The following is a 19472-nucleotide window of genomic DNA, read 5'->3' as shown; positions in this document are numbered from 1 at the left end:
CTAGGGCTGCTGGTTCACTTTTCTGAACATAGGCAGGATTTCAAATACAGTCACATATAAATGAACAAAGCAAAATTTTACCCTTGCATGTTATTTCCACTGATATTTGAAAATATCACATACACAGCTGCATGTTAAATTTACAATACACAGCAATTTGTAAGTAGCATCAAGCTAGCCCTAAGGTATTGCAGTCGGAAGCTGATGAGAATATATTTTAAAATAACCCCATCAAAAGCATTCTTTTTTTCTCTGCTGTTCAGCTGAAGTCCATACTAATAACAGAACACGTTTATCTCCAGCAGCTGCCAGGAGTTTTACTGGTCAGGATACCCAGACATAAAATATTGCAAACATGACTGGTAAATCTTCAGCATTTCTGCAAACACATAGGAGCATGAGATCCCACATTCTTTGCTTGATTTTCAATCATATTACCTACTGTATTCCTATTTCAGGTCACAAAAAGTGCAGAACATTGTTTCCTGAAAAGGCTATGAAACATGTCCAACCTATCAACACAATGTCTCGTTCTACATTTATTTACATTCTGAATTTCTGTGTGCAAACTTGCAGATTAACAAGTGTCTGCACACAGAGCCTGATGCAACTCTTTCATAGTTAGCAGAAGGATCCACTGATTTCAATGTGAGCTGACATACCACTGAAGTAAATCTGCACTTCAGAATAACACTTTGCCCTTCCAGAAAAATCAGCATTTATTCCCATTTGTTATAAAACACTATTGAAGTTCCCCTGAAGCAAGTGTCTTCAATTACATTACTGCAGTGAGTAGTACAGAAAATGTTCAGTCACACTTCATAGAAACCATTTGGATACATCAGCTAACAATGACATATCCACTCCCTTTCTGCAACTTGGTGATCATGTTCACTCTCCATCAAACCCATCTTTAAAAGAAAATGCTGGTTTGAGTACATGACCCTGGAGCCCATGTGCAATTTGACAACCAATTTTAGGGGGACTAGGGGAACTCATCCTCCCAGCATAGGTCTGATTATTGTTCCGAGACACCTATCTTGAAAAAAAGCACATGAAGTGCCTTCCAGCTGAAGGACTGAAGTCACCCTCAAAGTTTCACTATGTACAACTCCAAAGTCTAGAACATAGCATATTACCCAGCTGCTGGGTCATAAAAAGCTGCTGGGAATTAGTTCCATTTAATAATGGGAAAACCAAATGTAAGATGACTTATGACTACTGGAATTAAAATTGTTACCAACTGTTCTACCACACATTTCAGATGAAATTCCTGCAACAAGCACCAAGTTCAGAGCAAAGCCCTACCTCACAGAACATGAACTTCATTATGTTTGAGAACACAAAAGGCTACAGGCTCCATTTAATTTTCTTCCTACTTCTTGGATCTCATACAGTTGACAAGGTGATGAATTTTGATAGACTTACTATATACAATAATATGCATTAGGAAAATATTGCCCAATTTAGAAAGTTCTCACTAATTTTTACATTTAGACCTGTGATTGGGATTTAATTTGTAGTAGCAAACATGAAGCCAGCCAAAGTATTACATGCCAACCAGGAAGAAATTTCTTTTTCTGTAACTGCAAAGGTCTTCAGTGCAAAGTTGCACAGCTTTTGTTGTATAAAGTATCCTATAAGGTACTATGACATCTCAGGATGCAGAGCAAGAAGCAAGAGTAGAATATGACACACAACATGCTGCTATCTCCTTTCTCCCTATGTTAGGAAGGACTATCAGAGCTCTTACTGCTGCCCAGGAACAAGGCAAAATAATTCACAAGCAGCAGCCCACTGGTGCTGCTCTTCCAAAAGTTGCTACTACACATTTCCTTGCTTGCCTGCCCTTCCATCATCAAATTTCTCCTACTGTGCATGCAACAACAGCTGAGAAAGAAAGTTGCTCATGATAAACACAAAGAGACTGCAAACAGCTCCCTTTACACAGATTACAGCCAGTGTTCTCCAGGTCCCTGGTGATTCAAATCCCCTGTATCATGTTTGGCCTTCAGTTTCTTCCTATGCTCAACACAGTCATTGCACTTATTGCTGCAGCAAAGTTAAAAGGTCAAAAGTGTTTTCTGGGATGATCAAAATTTATATCAGAGTAATTGCTAATGTGGAATGCTAGTTAAATCTCTAATGCAGAGTTAGCCTAAAAGAACCAAGTCAGACAAGATCGGGAGAAAGACACCCAAGGAACGTTTTGTGAGGATAAATTAAAAATCCTTTATGATGATGCTACAGTCTGCACTTTGTAGAAGGTATATAGAAATAGCTAAACTAATATTAAGTTTCCTTCTGTGTCCCAGTTTACCCCTCAGCTATTCTCAAGGTTTCATAAATCAAATCATTACCAATATTGGTAAGTTTTGCAATAATACATTGGGCTTCACTAGCTTCCAATGAAACAGAAGCTGGTCTATAATTAAGTTTCAATAACACACCTTCTTCCCTTGTTCTAATTTAGGATTTATGGACCTCAGCGAGAACCGCTCCTTGAAATATAGTCAAAGCAAGATTCCCTTAAGTCTACAGAATTTCAGTGTCTTCCCATAAATCTGAAGCCTTTGGAGACAGCTTAAGAACATCAAGCTCCTGGCTCCCAGCTCTAACACTAACCAGTGTTAGGGTTTGCAGTGCTGCAAGTGCTGAAGCCTTAGGAATCACAGAACTTGAATTGCCAATGCCTGCTTATCAAATTACCAAGCTTTTTTTTCTTCCTCTGTTGATCTCACTGTAACTAAATGCTCTCTTTTGTACAAAATAAGATTTATTTGGAACAATTATTGTGAAAAGACTTCCTCATCTACAGCCTTATTCTGTACAGAAAACATTTCTAGTGTTCAGTTTCATATACACCCCAAAAATACCAGATCAGTCTCATGAGCTGTTCTGGCAAATATTGAGTCCAGAAATGAGAAAAACTACACAGAACACTTTGCTGGACACTTCTGAGAAGTTAAAACAAACAAATTCCTGTATTCAATCATATCCTTAACACAGGACCACAGCCCCAGTTCATTTAAAATGGCACTGCTGATTTATACCACCTGAAATTTTATCCCCTCTTTTTAAAGGTGTACTTTTCCAGTTTGTCACTGAAAACATTGAAACTTACCATACTAATTTAAGAGGCTTCAGGCACTGAGACTTTTTAAAAAATTACAAACATTTGAAAGCATGCAGAGAGCCATTTAAGTTTGCAACTTGATAGTGATTTCAAACTAATTTGTATTTACTGACATTTTGGATTCTATACTTATCTTTATTTTATATTCAGATCAAGTTATAAAAGAAGCAATTCATATTGGACAGAATATTTACATATTATTATTAGAAACAGTCCCATATCTAGCTGACTGACACTTGAGGTCACATTGTTTCCACAAAAAATATTCTCTCATAGATATTTTTGCTAATCTTCACATGCAGCTCCAATACTTTTTGATTTGCAGATCTCTATAAATTTAGAGATGGACAGCTGAATGGTAATACAAGCATACTGAAAATAGACTTGCTTTTCTTGATTTATTTTATTTTTGCAGTCATTGGAAGGCATCTACAGACCCCACAACACCCAAAGACCACAGCTAAAGAAGGAGTGAAGAGGAAAGTGAAAAATAGTAAGCCTTAAAATATTAGTCTTCCAAGTATTTTTTTCTCAGGAACTATTTGTCTTATCTTGTGCCTTTTGTTTCAGCTAAACACTGAAATAATTGCACTTTGATCTTTCCATTCTATACATCTATACTGTTTACACACTGTTCTTCAGGAAGAAAAAGATGGAAGCCAACTAGAGTGCCCAGCACTTTTCCATTTATGACACTAAATCAACAGTTTATGAGCCTACCTTAGATAGATTTATAGGCCACTATGATAATGCAGACTTTTTAAAACAGCTTAGTATAAATCACACTGATTTGCATCTCTCTGGGTTTTATTTCTCAACACAAATTTAAAATTCTGTTAACCAGGATCTTAAAAGTTCATTGTTTTTGTGTCAGACTGACAACAATGGCAAATGCCATCTGTTCAGCTGTAGTTCAGAAATTATTGAAGTAGCTTGGAAAAGGGAAAAATAGTCCTTCAAACATGATTGCCATACAGTTTCTTCAGAAATACCTCAAATATTCTTGCCAATGCATATATTGACCTCTGCTTTAAGCCTTCATGAAACTAACTCCAAAAACAGATTTTAGAAACCAACAATGTTTATCACACAGAAAACTCAGACCATTTGTTTCACGAACCTGTATTTTGCAGGCTTGCTTATAACCAAGAAATTCAACCCAATTACCACAGTTTTGCAACCCAGCATAGACAAGGTGGAATGATGTTTACCAGCTAGTCAGATTTTTATTGCATCTCAAACAATCAGGTATAAGAAAAAACAAAACACAAAGTTAAAAGGGAAATGCTCATTGCTTCATTTGTGCTTGTAACCTTTTGTGACATTCCTGCATTATCTTTTCACTTCTCTGTCATATTACATGAAGGGCTTTTTATCTTCTAAGGAATGAAAGATTACATTTCTTTAGTCTTTTTCTTTCAGAAGCTAAGGTCTGAAGGGAAAAATATCTTGAAAGTCAATAAAAACATCACAAGTCATTAAATCCTTGTAGGCTGACAACAGTCACAGACACATGTAGCACATATATAAACATATACACCTACATATAGTATTTATAAGCATGGGCATATTTTAGTTTGAGGAGAATCTACTCAAGTCAGAAAACAAGAAATGTATCTCAAAATCAGTGAAGTCCTATTTTTCTCACCTCTTTTACTCACTTTAATCTGCTAGCAAATGGGTGATGGATGAATGCTGATCACAAAACACAGTCTTAATATTTAAATTTGATTACCATTTTATTCAACCAAATAAAGGTGTTCCACTGCATTTTAAGATATGTATAGGAAAGTATCAGTAAGGTAAATAAAATGTCATTCTTAATAGTTGGTAGAAAACCAGACAAGTATTATCCATATTTGGGATACATTACTTCAAGTGATTAGTCCGACTTAAAACAGCAACAAAAAAAAGTTTGACAGAATGAATAACATGGAAACCCTAGGAAACTGTAGCATTGTCTTTACTATACTCATGGCATTTAACTAGTAACAGACAGGAATCATGGGGATGGGATGAAGATAGTCAATGTGGAAACAAGAGGAAAGCAGACTGCTTCATTATAGGTATTTTGAAAGTCAACATAGCAAAGAATGACCATATTTAACTCTGCAGAATAGCCATCTTGGTCAACACTTCACTTAATAGTTTTAAGTTGAATGAAAACCACTTGGAAAACAACAAAAAACCAGGAACTGTTCTATTGACTCAGTGAAAGCAGTTATACCACAGGAAGCCATAAGGTAAAAGAGATTAAATCAAACATTCCTCCTGATTTGGATAAAGGCAACTATCAGCAGAAGAACATTAAAAGCTTTGAAAGACTGTTTACACTTATACTAAAATACACAAAGGATGAAACCTTGATTCTACCAAGAAACACTGCAAATCTCACATTGATTTAATGAGGGTCAAGATTTCCTGTACAAAGACCACACATCTAAATAACAGCATCAGCTGCTAGGAAACTGCAGTTCCATGCAAAACCATCTTTACAATCAATACAAAGAGAAGTCACATTAAAATGAATTGTAATTCAGCACATACACTTATTTTATCCAATTAAAGAAAATGCTTTTAGATAATAGGCAAAATCTTCTTTCATAGTCCATTAGTCCTAAATGATATATTGGTCAACCTGCACTCCCGGCTGAATGAATTTGAGGATACCTAGTCCCATAAGGGCCAAAAAAACCGGAACAATTTTACAGTGCTTCTCATTACTGCCAACTTTGAACATCTCAGCAAAAGCCACAGCAAAAAGCCCAAATAGGGATATTTCACCACCAAACATCAGAACATAAACAACTGTTATATTAAACCCAGCATTTTCTTAAAAGGCAGATCCCATCCATCTCCAAATCTTCTCCATCTCTCACATGATTTCAGGGGCTGGGGGGGGGGCGTGTAATTTAGCCCAATTTGTAAATTGTGTTTTACACATAGAACTTTTCTTTTTAAATGTCAGTTGAAAATGAGAAATGTCAAATTAACAGATGTAGTTTGATACATATATCCATATTTTAGTAATTAGAGCATTTACGCTGATTTTATCAAGAAGTCACTTGTAGCTTTAATGCCATATTATACTGTGTAATGTTTTAACAACTTACTCAGCTTACTCTTAATAACTCCCTTACTCAACAGCTACAAGCAGTCATCATATTCATTTAGAATGAGCTCTCCTAAAGTACACTTTATAAATCTACATTTAAACATTAAAAATATTTTAATTCCTCTCATTAATCTAGTAAACTAGCAGTTCATAAAAGAACACAAGACACAGAAGCATTACAGGCAACCTGTCAATGTCTGCTCAAAGCCCCACAGCAAACATGCACAATTCTCTCCAATGGGTCTAGTTGTTGGCACACTTAAAACCTTGATTAATATAAAACTAAAACAAATTGTCACTCTACAGTTCCATAGCCATTCAGAGGAAGCCAGACTACATGAACAAAACTCACGAAGATGTAAACAACATGGAAATGAAGGCTCAGTTTCTTTCAACAGCAGAGTTTACTGAAGAAATAATTGCACCAAAGCATGCTCAGCAAGTCTGCACATCCTAGTCAAGAATTTTGGCACACTCCAATCTTACACTCCAACCTCACGAGACATGGAACACAAAATGAATTGTGTCGTTTTCTTTCAGGTTTGTATCATTTCTTATACCCAACAGTTAAGTATGTAGGCACAGATGTATGTATACAAAATTAAAACTGTCTAAAATAAAGACAGAGTATATATAGAATGTGCTTTTATATACGTATTTTCTGAACGCTACATAAGTCATACTCCAGATATCTTGTCCTGCTGTTCTGCAAGAAGTAACTTGGAGTACAGGAAAGTGTGTGATGCTACAAAAAAACCTGTACATATTACATCATAAAGTGACAGACAAGTAACCCTGCCGCTACATACAGAGACAGATTTATCAACTATTAAAATCATGCCATATGCATCTCTTGCAAAATTCCTTCTAAATTATTTTTACGAACACCCTTTCCTAATCATGACAACTCCTCCATTTTTTAAATAACCACAACATAGTGAACTCATAGATAAACACCTAACAAGATCACACCGCAAACTTTAACTTTAGTCAGAGATTATTTTCTTTCGGTATTACAAAAGCCTTCCTCAAGTTTGACATTAGGCTTCTTTTTCTCACCTCTAGTTCTTTACAAACTGTCTTTTCTTTTTCACATACAACTTTGGCTCATGTTTTTCAAACTTGTCAACAAGGTTCACCTGCTCTCTGATTCTAAAGTTTAACAGACTCAGATTCCAGATTCCTAGTCACCCTCCTCTCTACCACAGCTGCCATTAGGAATGGTACCAATATGACATTTAATATGGGCTTGCTGGTGTGCTACTTAAAACCTACATTTGAGGAAATAAAAAAGTGTGCCGAGTCCCAAATAAACTAGGATGTTCTTTAAAATCCAGCATTAATCCCAAAAAAAACCACCACAAATTTATGTTCAGCAAGTAAGCCAGTTTGGTAAGGCACAACCCCCCACATTTACTGGGCGGTCTGGAGAAGACCACAGGAAGAATCATCCTGTAGAAGAACAAGGACAGTTGAAGCCAGTTTCCCTGTCTTTGACAATGGCCAACTGCAAGCACCCATGGAAAAAAAACCACACAAACAATACTGGTGTGGGATAGTCTATCCCAGGCTCCAGACATTGGTTGCATAAGAGCACTTCAACAAGAGGTTGTGCCTTTGTATGTTATGCACATCATAATTTTTTTTTTCCTTTCATGAAGCTACACAATCATTTGATGAATCCATCTGAAGGTTTAGTGTCTACAACACCCTGTAGCTTCTCCCACAGAGAAGAATTTGGATAGAAGCTGATGTGGCAGGTTGACCCTGGCTTGATGCCAGGTGACCACCAAAGCTGCTCTATCACTGCCCTCCTCAGCTGGACAAGAGAAAATATGTTCACGGGTCAAGATAAGGACAGGGAGATCACTCAGCAGTTATGACAAAGGCAAAAGTGACTTGACTTGGGGAAATTAATGTATTGACAATCAGAGTAGGGTAATGAAAAATAAAGCCAGATCTTCGAAAATACCCCTCTTCTTTTTCTAGACCTACCAATCTCACAGTTCTCTGTTGGAACCAACTCCAGCTGGTCCACATTCCCCAGCTGAATCTTGAATAAGGAATCTATCTTCTGCTTTGAAAAATATTTTTCCTCTTTATTTCTGTGTAATAAATCCAAATGGGTATGTTTAAGAGACTGAGAAACTGTCATTTGAGTACAGTCATTAGGGAAGGCAGAGGTAAGTCAAAGATCCCTTTGTATGTATCCCTGAACCACTATTTTCAGACTGCTCTTTTTTAAGGATACCAGAGGGGAGAAAAAAAGCAAGCCCCTGAGAAGAGCTGCACTTAGTTTATGGTCTTCTCCACAAACTACAAATTTGAGCCAATCCAAGTCTCAGCGGTACTGGGTTTTAAAATTTGTCTTTTAAAATTGCACTTACACAGCATTAAGTAATATTAAACATGTTTTCAATGTCAGGACTTTATTATTTGCCATATTTGTGAAAACAGCCTATGGACAACAGGAACTACACCTGCCACTAGCAATTAACTTGGTATAGAAACAATGCGTTTTATCTTCCATTTTCTCATTACTTATTTCACAGGAGGGAAGCTCTCTCTACTAAATGAAGTGCTAGCTACGCTACTCAGACACTCTACAGGAGCCAAGTAAGCTATTTGCCACCTTCTAATATAACCTTCTTGGAAACAAAAAAAAAACAGAAACAAATCACTTTGCAGTAACTAAGTCAAATTGAGGATCAAGAGCAAACCAAGACCATAAGCCTGAGAGTAAAGAATATAAGAGAGGAAGTGTTATTGAAGCTGCAATTAGACCTTTAAAATTACTTTCCCAAAATGTCCTGTCAATCTGACATAGAAAATCTGATACACAAAAAGTGTATGAGAAAATTTACCCTCTAACATTTTTATCAGATATGAAAGAACATCATCATGAATCTTTATTTTCAAGAGCCCTAGAAACAACAGCTGTTTCATAACACACACCAAGCTGTAACTATTTAAAACTGGCAATTTTCACTCTGCTTTTTTAATGCCTAATAGATACACAAGAGAACTGGATCATCAATAATTTTTTCCAGTTAATCAGTAAATAATCAAAACAAGGGGACAATGTCTCTGACATCTTGTAATCAGCTTTCACACACTCCTACAAATCTTCAAAAGGCAGAGAAAGAAAACTGAGGCTGCTTTCAAGTGTGCAATTTCTCCATGAGAAGGTCTATCCAGATACAGATATTGCTCTTGAACTCCAAGGGCTGTCACAACAACAACAAACCACACAACACCAAAACTGACTCCACACTGCTCCCACACTACTTAATGTTTCATGACAAAAGACATGCCTTCCAGAGTGTTTTATAAACAGCACACACTTGGCTTACAATTGAAAGATGCTTTGAAAGCTCTGAAGGTCTTCAGTTTCCAGTTTTGGGAGCCTTACAAATAACGCTATTAAAATTGCTAACAATACGATTATGGCTGGCAAACATTCTCTAGCTTCCTAATGACAACTTAAATACAGTTGTCAGTCTTCTATGCAGAAATACCTGAATACTAAAGCAGTTATCAAATAATCCAATTTTTGTCTTTCGAGACCTCTGAATCATCTCATTATCTTGAAACCCAGACTTCATTATCAGAAGAATCTTTTTTTCTATGAGACAGAAAAGATAGTTTTCATTAGTTGCTTTTCAATCAAAACACTTAAATAAAAAAAAGTGTATTCCTGAAAAGGAATATTCCCATCTCCTTTTATTGATGGGAACATGTAAATGGTTTAATAATTCCATGTCTTTTCCAGGATTTCTTAGTGAGCTATAGAAATTACAATTGCTTCATCCCTCATCTGCCAAACAACTTCTCATCTATTTTGGATAAGTTTGAAAAGAAGGTTATTATTTTTTTATCTCTCTCCTTTGAACTGCTATGAAAAAGTATTCCATTATTATTTACTGCAAAAAAACCCCTAGTGTTATGCAGAAAAATTCAGACACTGGGACCTGTCTTGCATGTTCTCAGAGATTTTCCTTCAATTTCTTCCCCCCAGGCTTTAAGCTTTCTTTTCACACAGGATATGCTGGCTCTGTTTCCCCGGGTGAGCTGTTTTTCTGTGGCTGATAGTCATATCAGATGTATTCACATAACAGGCTTGCCAAGTGGGACTGAGTGTTCCATTGATTTGGAAACATCCTGAATGACTAAGATTTCAAATTTTGCCCATGTAATTAATTTAATTGGAATAATATATTCGAAGTTGCTCATATCATCGAGATGCTTTCAGCAGTACTTAAAAATAATTTAAAAAAAAAAATATGTTTATGTTAATGATGAAGTTCAAAGACAGTCAAACTTAAAAGATTGAGTAACTGAGTCTCACAAAGAATCTAGATATGACAACCTTTTAAGGACTTCACTGAGTAGTTGAATAGTACATAGTAGAATAAGATATTAAATAACTTAAGAGCTCAACCTTTTATACAGATTTCTGAAGAGACAGGAAGGGAAAGTGAAATACTGCAGGTAGTATTTCTCCCTGCCTGCGGCCACATGCACCTATGAATTTTGAGTGTGCTGGGAAAAAAATCTTTCAGCATATGCTGCTTTACAGAACCGAAGACCATGAAAGACTGTCCACTCAGTTTCCAGACATCATTAATGCACTTCCAATAGTCCCGGGAAGTGTGCTTCTCCATCTCATTGAAACTATTTTTAAGAAACTATTTTTTCTGGACAAAACAGCAATTTTATTGGAACTGATGACAAAGATCCTAGGGTTAACAACCTACTAGAAAGCTAACAAAACCAGGAGTTACGTAAGGATGCTTAATACACAGATTAAGTTCTATAACTGACCATCTACTAAACATTCTGGCATTATGTCTTATGTTTGTTTTTCTGTGGAAAACTTCAGAGTCTTATTTCTTCCCTTCTATGGAGAGTAAACCATTTTTGCAACCTGGAGATACTTTGTGAAAAAAATAGAATATTTTTACAGAGTGATCAGTGAAAACCAGGACTGCTTCTCTCCTGGTCCTCAAAAACATTTGGGGAAAGAAGGAAGTGGGGATCATGGTTTTGCTTTTAAAACAAAGAGCAGCAGAGCACAGCATAGCAGATGAGATAGAATGAGATTTGGAATCATTATCTTCGATTGCCTTTGCTACTTTCTACAACAGGATGCTTAAAGCTTTGGACACTACATCCTACCTGCATCTCCAACCAGAAAGCATCCACCTTTAAGCTAAAAGTCAAGTTTATGGTTACAGTACCGAGCTTCCCAGTTCAGTGTGTGAGATACCTGCCAAAATGCCTTCTGTGGAATCCTATGGAAAAATACAGAGCAAGGACAAAGCAGCACCGAATTCTTACTGAAATAAACTTTTTTTCTTGCCTCTACTCATCAGGTAGGGGGGAAATAATGGAAGAGGACACAGAAGTACATTTATCAGATACTAACTGCATACAGTGCCAAGATATGTCAATTCATTTATTAAGCCTGCATTATAACATTTTATTATATATAATTTTAAGAAATAAGGTAAAGTAGTAAGTGAAAATTTAAAGCACTTAAATATCGGTATAAATGCGTTAAAACGTATGTTTTTAAATACTAAGTACTGGTAAACTGTGGCTACTGCTACCCAAAAATGCTCTCTGCAGCCCTCCAGTGGTCAAATACAAAAGTTGAACCCAACAAGAAAACAACTCCGATTTATCAGGTGAACTACCTGCAGCATTTAAAAAGGCATCTCTCACGAACTAAAAACTCTCATGCTTGTCTAAAGAAAATATCCATACAAAGGAGACAATCACCTCAAAATACAAAAGAAAGTAAACAACAGAAAAATAATTCCCCTCCATCCAAATGTCCCGTGTTATTTGCTGTATCACACACCGACCCAGAAAACACTGTATCCCACCAGGACCTCAAGGTCTACTTCGGGTTAATAACAAAAGTAGCAATTAATTTCCTGTAGTTACTCTGTACTAATCATACCGTGTAATCGAAATTTAAGGTAACGCTTGGTGGAAACAATCAATTTCCTCTCAAAGTTAGGACTCACGCGGTTGTATTTTTTTCAAAACAAACACCAAAACCCAAGCAAAAACTGAAGTTTTCCCTGCACTCTCCCTCTCACACACATACACAAATAAAGTTAAAGGACCATATAAAAGTAAAAAAAAGCGTTTTAAAAAATACATTAACTGAGACAGAGCTCTCAAAGCTAAGTTTTAAAAAAAAAAAAAAAACTTGGGGCTAGAAAGTCAGCCCAGACCTGAGAGAAAGCAACGTCAAGGGAAAAGAAGAGCCCGAAAGGCCAGCAGACCCCGAGCCGCCGCGCAGGGCCGGAGCCGTGCGGACCCGCCACAGCCCGGGGAGCGCCCGCAGAGCGGCCGGGCCATGGGGATGCTCTGCACGACCTGCGGCCCCGCAGACAAGTTGCTCATCGCTGTCTTCTCCCGATTTCCTCCCTTTAATCCCGTCTACTGGGAGGCAGGGGACCCCCAACCCGTGCGCCATCCTTGCCCTCCACCCGCGCCGGACTCCCGGAGAGATTCCGCAGCACCAGCCCCTCCCAGTGTCCCCCTCCCCCGGCCGACGGGCACGCCCGAAAAAGTAGGGGGCAACGAGTTGCGGGGAAGCGGCTGAGCGGCGGCTGAGCGGCGGCTGCCCGCCGAGGACGCGGCCCCGGCACCCCGCGCTCTCCCGCTCCCCCTCGAACTTTCCGCTCGACCGCGTCTGCGGGAGGAGCCCCTGCCCGTCCGCGCCCCGCGGTGACCGCCCCGCCCGGCCCCGCAGCACAGCGGCCACCCGACCCCGCTCCGCCCGCCGCGGGCGCCGAGGTGACACCGCGCTGCCCCAGAACGCGGGCGGGCGGGCGGGCACCCGCACCCCGGCCCCGCCGCTCCCTCTCGCCCCGGGGCCGCCCGCGGTACCTGCCTTTGGTGGCGAGCAGGCTGCCCAGCCCCAGCAGCAGCAGCAAGAGCCGCGCCGCCGGTCCCCGGCAGCAGCAGCAGCAGCTCCGCCGCATCCCCGCCGCGGCGCCGGCCCTCACCGCGCCACAGGCCGCCCTGCGCGGCGGCTCCCGGCGGCTCCCGACTGCGGGCGAGGCCAGGCGGGGGCTGCCGCCGCCGCCGCTCCGGCATTCGCCCTCACTGCCGGCACCGGGGCGGCTCCGGCTCCCGCCCTGGGACCGCGGCGACGTCACGGGGAGGAGAGGCACAAATATTCATGAGCGGGGACGGGCGGGAGGGACGCGGGGCTCCGCCGGGGGGGCAGCGCCGCCGAGCCCGGCTCTGAGGGGAGCGGGGAGGGCGGGAAGGGCTCGCGCACCTGCTCGCGCACCTGCTCGCGCACCTGCTCGCGCACCTGCTCGCGCACCTGCTCGCGCACCTGCTCGCGCCGCTTTCCGCCCTCGGGTGCGCGACCCGGAGCGGGTTGGCGGGATGGGGGACAGGGCGTGGGGAACGGCAGGAACCGGGGAGACGGGACAGGACAGCGAGGCTTTGGTGGAGGAGGCAAAGGACACCAGGCTGAGGCGGTGGCTGGACGCAGGGAAGAGGCCGGAGAAGGCAAAGCAACAGTTAGTAAATTTGGAGGAGAAACGGAAGACCTTGGAAACCCGAGGTGGCAAGAAAGCTTGGGAAGAGAGAGAAGAGAATGTGAAACGGTTTTGTTGGAGGAAAAGGACATGTTGCAAAGGTTTTGGTAAAGCGGAGAAACAAACAAGAAACATACAAGACTTCAGACCTCGGCGTGTAGCCGGCGCTGGGCGAGGCTGGGAGCGTGGGGTGGGCTGTGAGGGGGGCACGGCTGCCTGGGGGGGGCTCAGGTGGCACTCGTCTTCCTGACGGCAGAGGTCAGATACTCTGGAAGGAAAGCAAAGATAAGAGTGTAAACTACACTAGCTGTAAGGTATTAGCTACATAGGAGCTGTGAGAGCTACCAAGATTATGTCAAAGTCCCCTCCTTGCTTTAACTGTTGTCTTATTTGTGCCCTGTCCCATAAATTGCTCCTTAAAACCAACTAGCCCTGGAAAGCAAGTTCTCACAACAAATTACAGCTCTAGCCTGTGCCTGTTAACCACTTGGCTTTGTAGGGTTGTCCTTCTGAGAGAGAAAGTTCAGGCTGCTCTGATGAAACGGGAGCATTGCTTGAGTGCTGGGTGCTGAAGAGCAAGTCCATCCTACGTAACCCCGGGTAACACAAAAAGAACATGACAGGCATGGGGTAAAATCAGTTGGGTTTGGGTCTTTACCATTATTCTTTTCCATTATCTTTATAAGTATGGCAAGAAGCATGAGTCAGTGAGCAGATCACTTTGAGTAGATGGAATGCAAGCTTCCCTCCTCCTCCTCCTGACCACACACAGAAAAATCAGGATAGGGCACAGAGGCAAGAATCCAAGGCCATTTCCAAGCCTATGACATAACACTTCATTTCCTACAGAAAGAGGCCAGAAATACACATTTACTGTTCTGCTACATCCAGACAAAAAATGTTCAAGTTATACCAGCTGGGACAAACATCTAATGCTTGTTTTGATTGCTCATGGGATTAATTAGGGAATCTGCTTTCTTATAATCTCTGTTGTGAGCTGGAATAGAACAGGCATAAAGAAAAATTAGGGAAAATCACCAGGAAAATAATTTTGCATACCAGACAACTATGCACAGATAAAACAATTTTTGCCAGCATTCAGTTGTTCCTCCTCTTTCTACAGAAGATTTTTTGATGAGGGATTCAGCTATTATAAGTCACTTTTGTTAATCAAGAGGAAACTCCTCTATCCCTGAAGTGTTCAATGTTCCAAAACAGTATTTGCTACCTGCGCACAGGGAGGGCTACCTGCAGCCAGCTCAAAAGCACTTTGAGGATATGACACAAGGCTTGACCACGCTTCCTGGCACCCAGCTGGGATCACACCACGACATGCCTTGTGAAACCAGCCGTGAATACTGCAGCTGGTTTTTTTAAAGGTGCACTGCTGTGCTGAGTGTCTGGTATCCATCACCTGCAGGCAAATATCAAATTTAGCACAGAGAGGTTTATCTATCAACATGAATGGGAATTACAGGGTAAATCCATGGGATTTTGGCCAAAATATTTACAAACATTTTCAGCAGTCGCAGTGACAAAGACAGAAAAGGTGAAGAGGGAACTTTAACACCTATAGGATTTTAGAGTTTTGTTAATTTCAAGGAAGAAAAAAAAAAAAGGTAAAAAAAAAAAAAAGCAGCTCTGTGTCAAGCAGCAGCAAAATTCCATAATGCAAAATCCCACTTTCTGAAGGGTTAGGAATATCACCTATGTATGGACTAACACATTGAAATAGTGTATATAAAAATACAGCTTCATTATTCAAAGGAGGCTATTTTCATAGAGTGAAGTGGCAAGATGTGAGGAAGCTAAAATTGGAAAATATTGCTATCTATTTCATTTTTTACCCTATTAATAACAGTCCATAACATAACTGATTTGGTGGTAGTATCTAGAAAGCAGGTTTGCAAGGTAGATGACATACAGGAAGATGCATCTCTCTTCTCAGCCAGCTTAATGTAAATAAATAAGAAAGGTAACAGAAACTAGAAGGGACAAATGTCACCCCATTCCACAAGCAGGGAGCTGAAGTACAAAAGATGAAGAGACTTCACCAATAGATAACATTATATTGGTGTCACAGACAAAACTAATTTCAGCACTGGTACCTTAATCAAAACATATTCTCCTTTTTACCTGATTGTATTTTTTTATTGACAGGACAACCTGGGTGTTCTACAGTCTGTGATGGTGTCTTATGCAAGTGATGGATGTAGATGGACAGAAATATTTACAAACAACAATGATGATGTAGCACTATGCAGAGATTTGAAGTAAATACTTGCCCTTAAGTCCTGCCGCTTATGCTGCTTTGCTACCAGGTGTGTCCCTTAACTTCTACAGCCTTTACCAGGGTTTAAGAAAACAAGTTGAAAATTCTTTACTTATTTTACTCTTTTTCTAATTATTGAGTAATTGGAAGGAGAATATCTTTCAATTTTTGCTTATAAACATTTGTGACAGAACCATTACAGTAAGGAAATGTATTATTTAGTCCCAAACAGGACATGGCTGAAGGATTTACCTCTGACCTGAGACCCATCCAGTCACATGTCTAGAAACACCACTTTGTTCTGACATGTTTTATTGGTCTTATAAAACAGAAATTCTAAAACAAGAGGAAAAGGTCATAGCCATGCATTCACTGAGAATTATTGACATAGACCTGGCATCAGAGGCAGTCGATCAGAAAGATGCATTCAAGGCTGGAGATGTAAAGATTATTTTTATCATAATTTCCCCAGTGTGGATTCAAGATACTGCTGGAGGAGGGGATTTAACCCTGTCAGACAGGGTTTGCTGAAGAAGTCTGAGTAGCTCCAAGGTCATGGTCAATCATACCTCACGATTACCAGGATATTTAGGTGGGAGTTTTAATTATTATGATGATCATATTTTTTGAATTAAAGTTATATCATGGTGAATATCAGTTTTTCTAAGTAATACAGGAGAGGGAGCTTAGCAATAATTTTCAGGGCAGGGTACAAAGTGGTATTCTGCTATTGTTAAAGGTATTAGACTCCGTTAGCTAAAAAGCAACTTAAGCATCAAAAAACAAAGGAAATACTGAAAAAAAGATTCCTTTTCAACATTATAAAAGTCACTTTGTCATCCATACAAAGGATTTCAGTATATAAATGATAAACACAATTCAGATCCTATAGCAAACCCCATTGCAGTATTCATTATAACATCAGTATCAAATGATCACTCATGTGAACACTTACGTTCTTAATGCTTTATTTTAGGACTTCGCTCTGTGTTTGAATAATAGCAAAAATTGTAAGCACATAATGAAATTCAGTGCCTAAAACCATGATTCAAACAATATTAAACTTCATATGTAGTTGAAAAAAATAAATACGCCACAAGAACCTAGATTTGATTACATTTAGAAGTTTATGTATTACCCAAGAAAATTGAAATATTTTTTCCTGATGGGGGAAAAAAATAAAAGGGAGGGGAGCATATAAGCCATTTTAAAGAAGAGAAGTGATTTAGAAGATAGCATTATAGAGCATGTATTTTACTATCATACTTAAAAGTCTGGTATTGCAATTAAGTAGAGAAACAAGTTTCCACTTGTTTCAGTAGAACAGAAGACAAATTTGGTATTGCTAGTCATATATAGAAATGGTTTTTGTGTGCCAAATGCAGCAGCAACAACACTGATGTAATTTCTGTTTCTTTACAAGAAGTCTGATCTAGGCCTGAGGCCTTCCTGATTATTTGCACTTTTGCTCCTTGGGTTTAAAGCTGCTTTGAACTTTTAATAAATGCATAGGGTGGCCATCAAGTAGAACAGAACAAACAGCCTGAGAAATGAGTGTAAGTATAAATACTACTTTCCATATATGCTGCAACTGCTAATATGTTAATTAAACAGAAGAAAATATACTTCAATTATTTATTTTTAATAAATGAACCATCTGAATAATAAATGCATGTGTTCTGTAATCATTGGGAAGTTGTGGTTTTTTTTAACAAAAGGCTCTTTTGCAGCAGGAAGAATCACATGGAAGGTGGGGAAAGAACTGTTTTGTTTAAATAGCATTAAGAACCCAACCAAAGCCCAATAGCTATAATGTTGGAAATTAATACTGGTGACAGTCTATTGCATTGTCCCTTATAATTTGTGTATAATGTTGCAATTCCTGTTTAAGAATGCAGACTGGAACTCTGAAAGTACATGTAACCCTGCATTTTCTAATCAGTATAATGGAAAATGTCCAACTAGTTCCTCAGTTCTGATATTCGAAGCCTTTACCCTGAAATGCTCTGCTTTTAAACTCACTGCTTTTGCCATGCCCTTAAATTGCAAAAGACATCAATCTTATTTTTAGCTCCATGAGAGGCACATGCTTTTACTTGCTGTTTCTAAAAGCAAGAGTTGTTTTAAATGTATTATGAAACTTGCTTCGTTTTTACAGTGAGAGGTCACTAAATAAGATCATGTTACATATCAATTTCATCTCACTGAATCACATCAAAATAGCCCTTTGATAGACACCTGTATGAAAGACTTGTGTCTGGCAGAAAACAAAGATGTTAATTCAGCATGAGGTAAGACTCAGATGTGAGTTAATGTCCTATTACAGTCATGCTCCTGGATGTGCTTTGAAATTAATTATATACCAAGCCTTGACAGCACATTTTCTTTAACAATCCTGCAGGACTTCTTGCAAGAGTTGAGATCTTCCACCCAAATTCCTTCCTGGCTGCTAAGACACCACCTACCTACCTTCCCCGCAACATTTTAGTTGGACATTGTACTCTTCTGTGTTCACAGACACAAGGATTTTATGCACAGCAGTTTGTTGAATCTCTCAAAAGATCCAGAAAGACTATTCAGGTAAACAACTGATGGAATCCACAATGGAGCACTTGACTCTGTATTAGTCTTTTTATCATTTTCCTTCAATAAAAATAAGATTCTCACTCTGGTTTAATATCTACCAATGTGATAACACCTGCTAGATGTTTGCCTTTTTGTTTTCAGAGAGGAAATAAATTATAGAGTTCCTTTGTGTTATCTGCTTTGCATCGTCCATTCAAGACATTATTTCATATAATTAAGTTAGAACTCAGGAGTGGAGATCATAATTTTTTTATAGCATTAATGAGATTGTCGGCAGAGTACAAGAAAAATAGCAAATCTTTTCCAATTGTTTAATGAATATAGCACAGGTTTTCAACCTTGACATTGGATCTAAGTTGGTAAAGGTAAAAAATAAAGCGTGGAACAATGAATAAGTATTTTGTCCATAGCCAAAATGTAATTTCAACAAACAAACCAGGAACACAGCGAATAAATATTTTTTTGATTTTGTGCAGTGTCTCTTTGAATTAGTTTTTGATGCCTTTTTTCAAAGGCATCAAAACCAACGAGGTGTAAGCCACAATTAAGTCTACTGTTTCAGCTTCTGGCTAGCCAGAGATATTAACACCTCCAGCAGAACTACAGTTGAATCTTCCCACATCCATTCACCACAGATTACTTCGTCTTCTAAAAGTGTAGGCAAAGCAATCTTATATTTGCATTTAAACTGTTGCCTGCTGTTTTCAGGTAAGCTGCTATGTTTTACCTTCGGCTTTCCCCCCCACACACACACTTATTTTATTCTTTTGAGAAAAATTTCAATGGAAA

General features: G+C 39.3%; 1 protein-coding gene across 3 annotated transcripts in view; it reads right to left on the bottom strand.

Moving 5' to 3' along the window:
* Positions 1-19472, bottom strand: part of CLSTN2 (calsyntenin 2) — a 531406-nt gene that overhangs the window by 331857 nt on the left and 180077 nt on the right. Inside the window, exon 1 of one of the 3 annotated variants that reach the window (XM_051627055.1) lies at positions 13975-13993. The exons of 1 other annotated variant lie outside the window; for it this stretch is intronic. The gene's annotated coding sequence lies outside the window, so the exon portion shown is untranslated. Of the gene's footprint in view, positions 1-13164; positions 13239-13974; positions 13994-19472 lie in introns of those variants that run through there. One more of the 3 variants, XM_051627053.1, reaches the window with a different exon arrangement.

The sequence above is a fragment of the Apus apus genome, chromosome 8 (assembly GCF_020740795.1).
Source record: "Apus apus isolate bApuApu2 chromosome 8, bApuApu2.pri.cur, whole genome shotgun sequence".
NCBI classification, from domain to species: domain Eukaryota; kingdom Metazoa; phylum Chordata; class Aves; order Apodiformes; family Apodidae; genus Apus; species Apus apus.
This window is presented reverse-complemented; position numbering and strand designations above follow the sequence as displayed.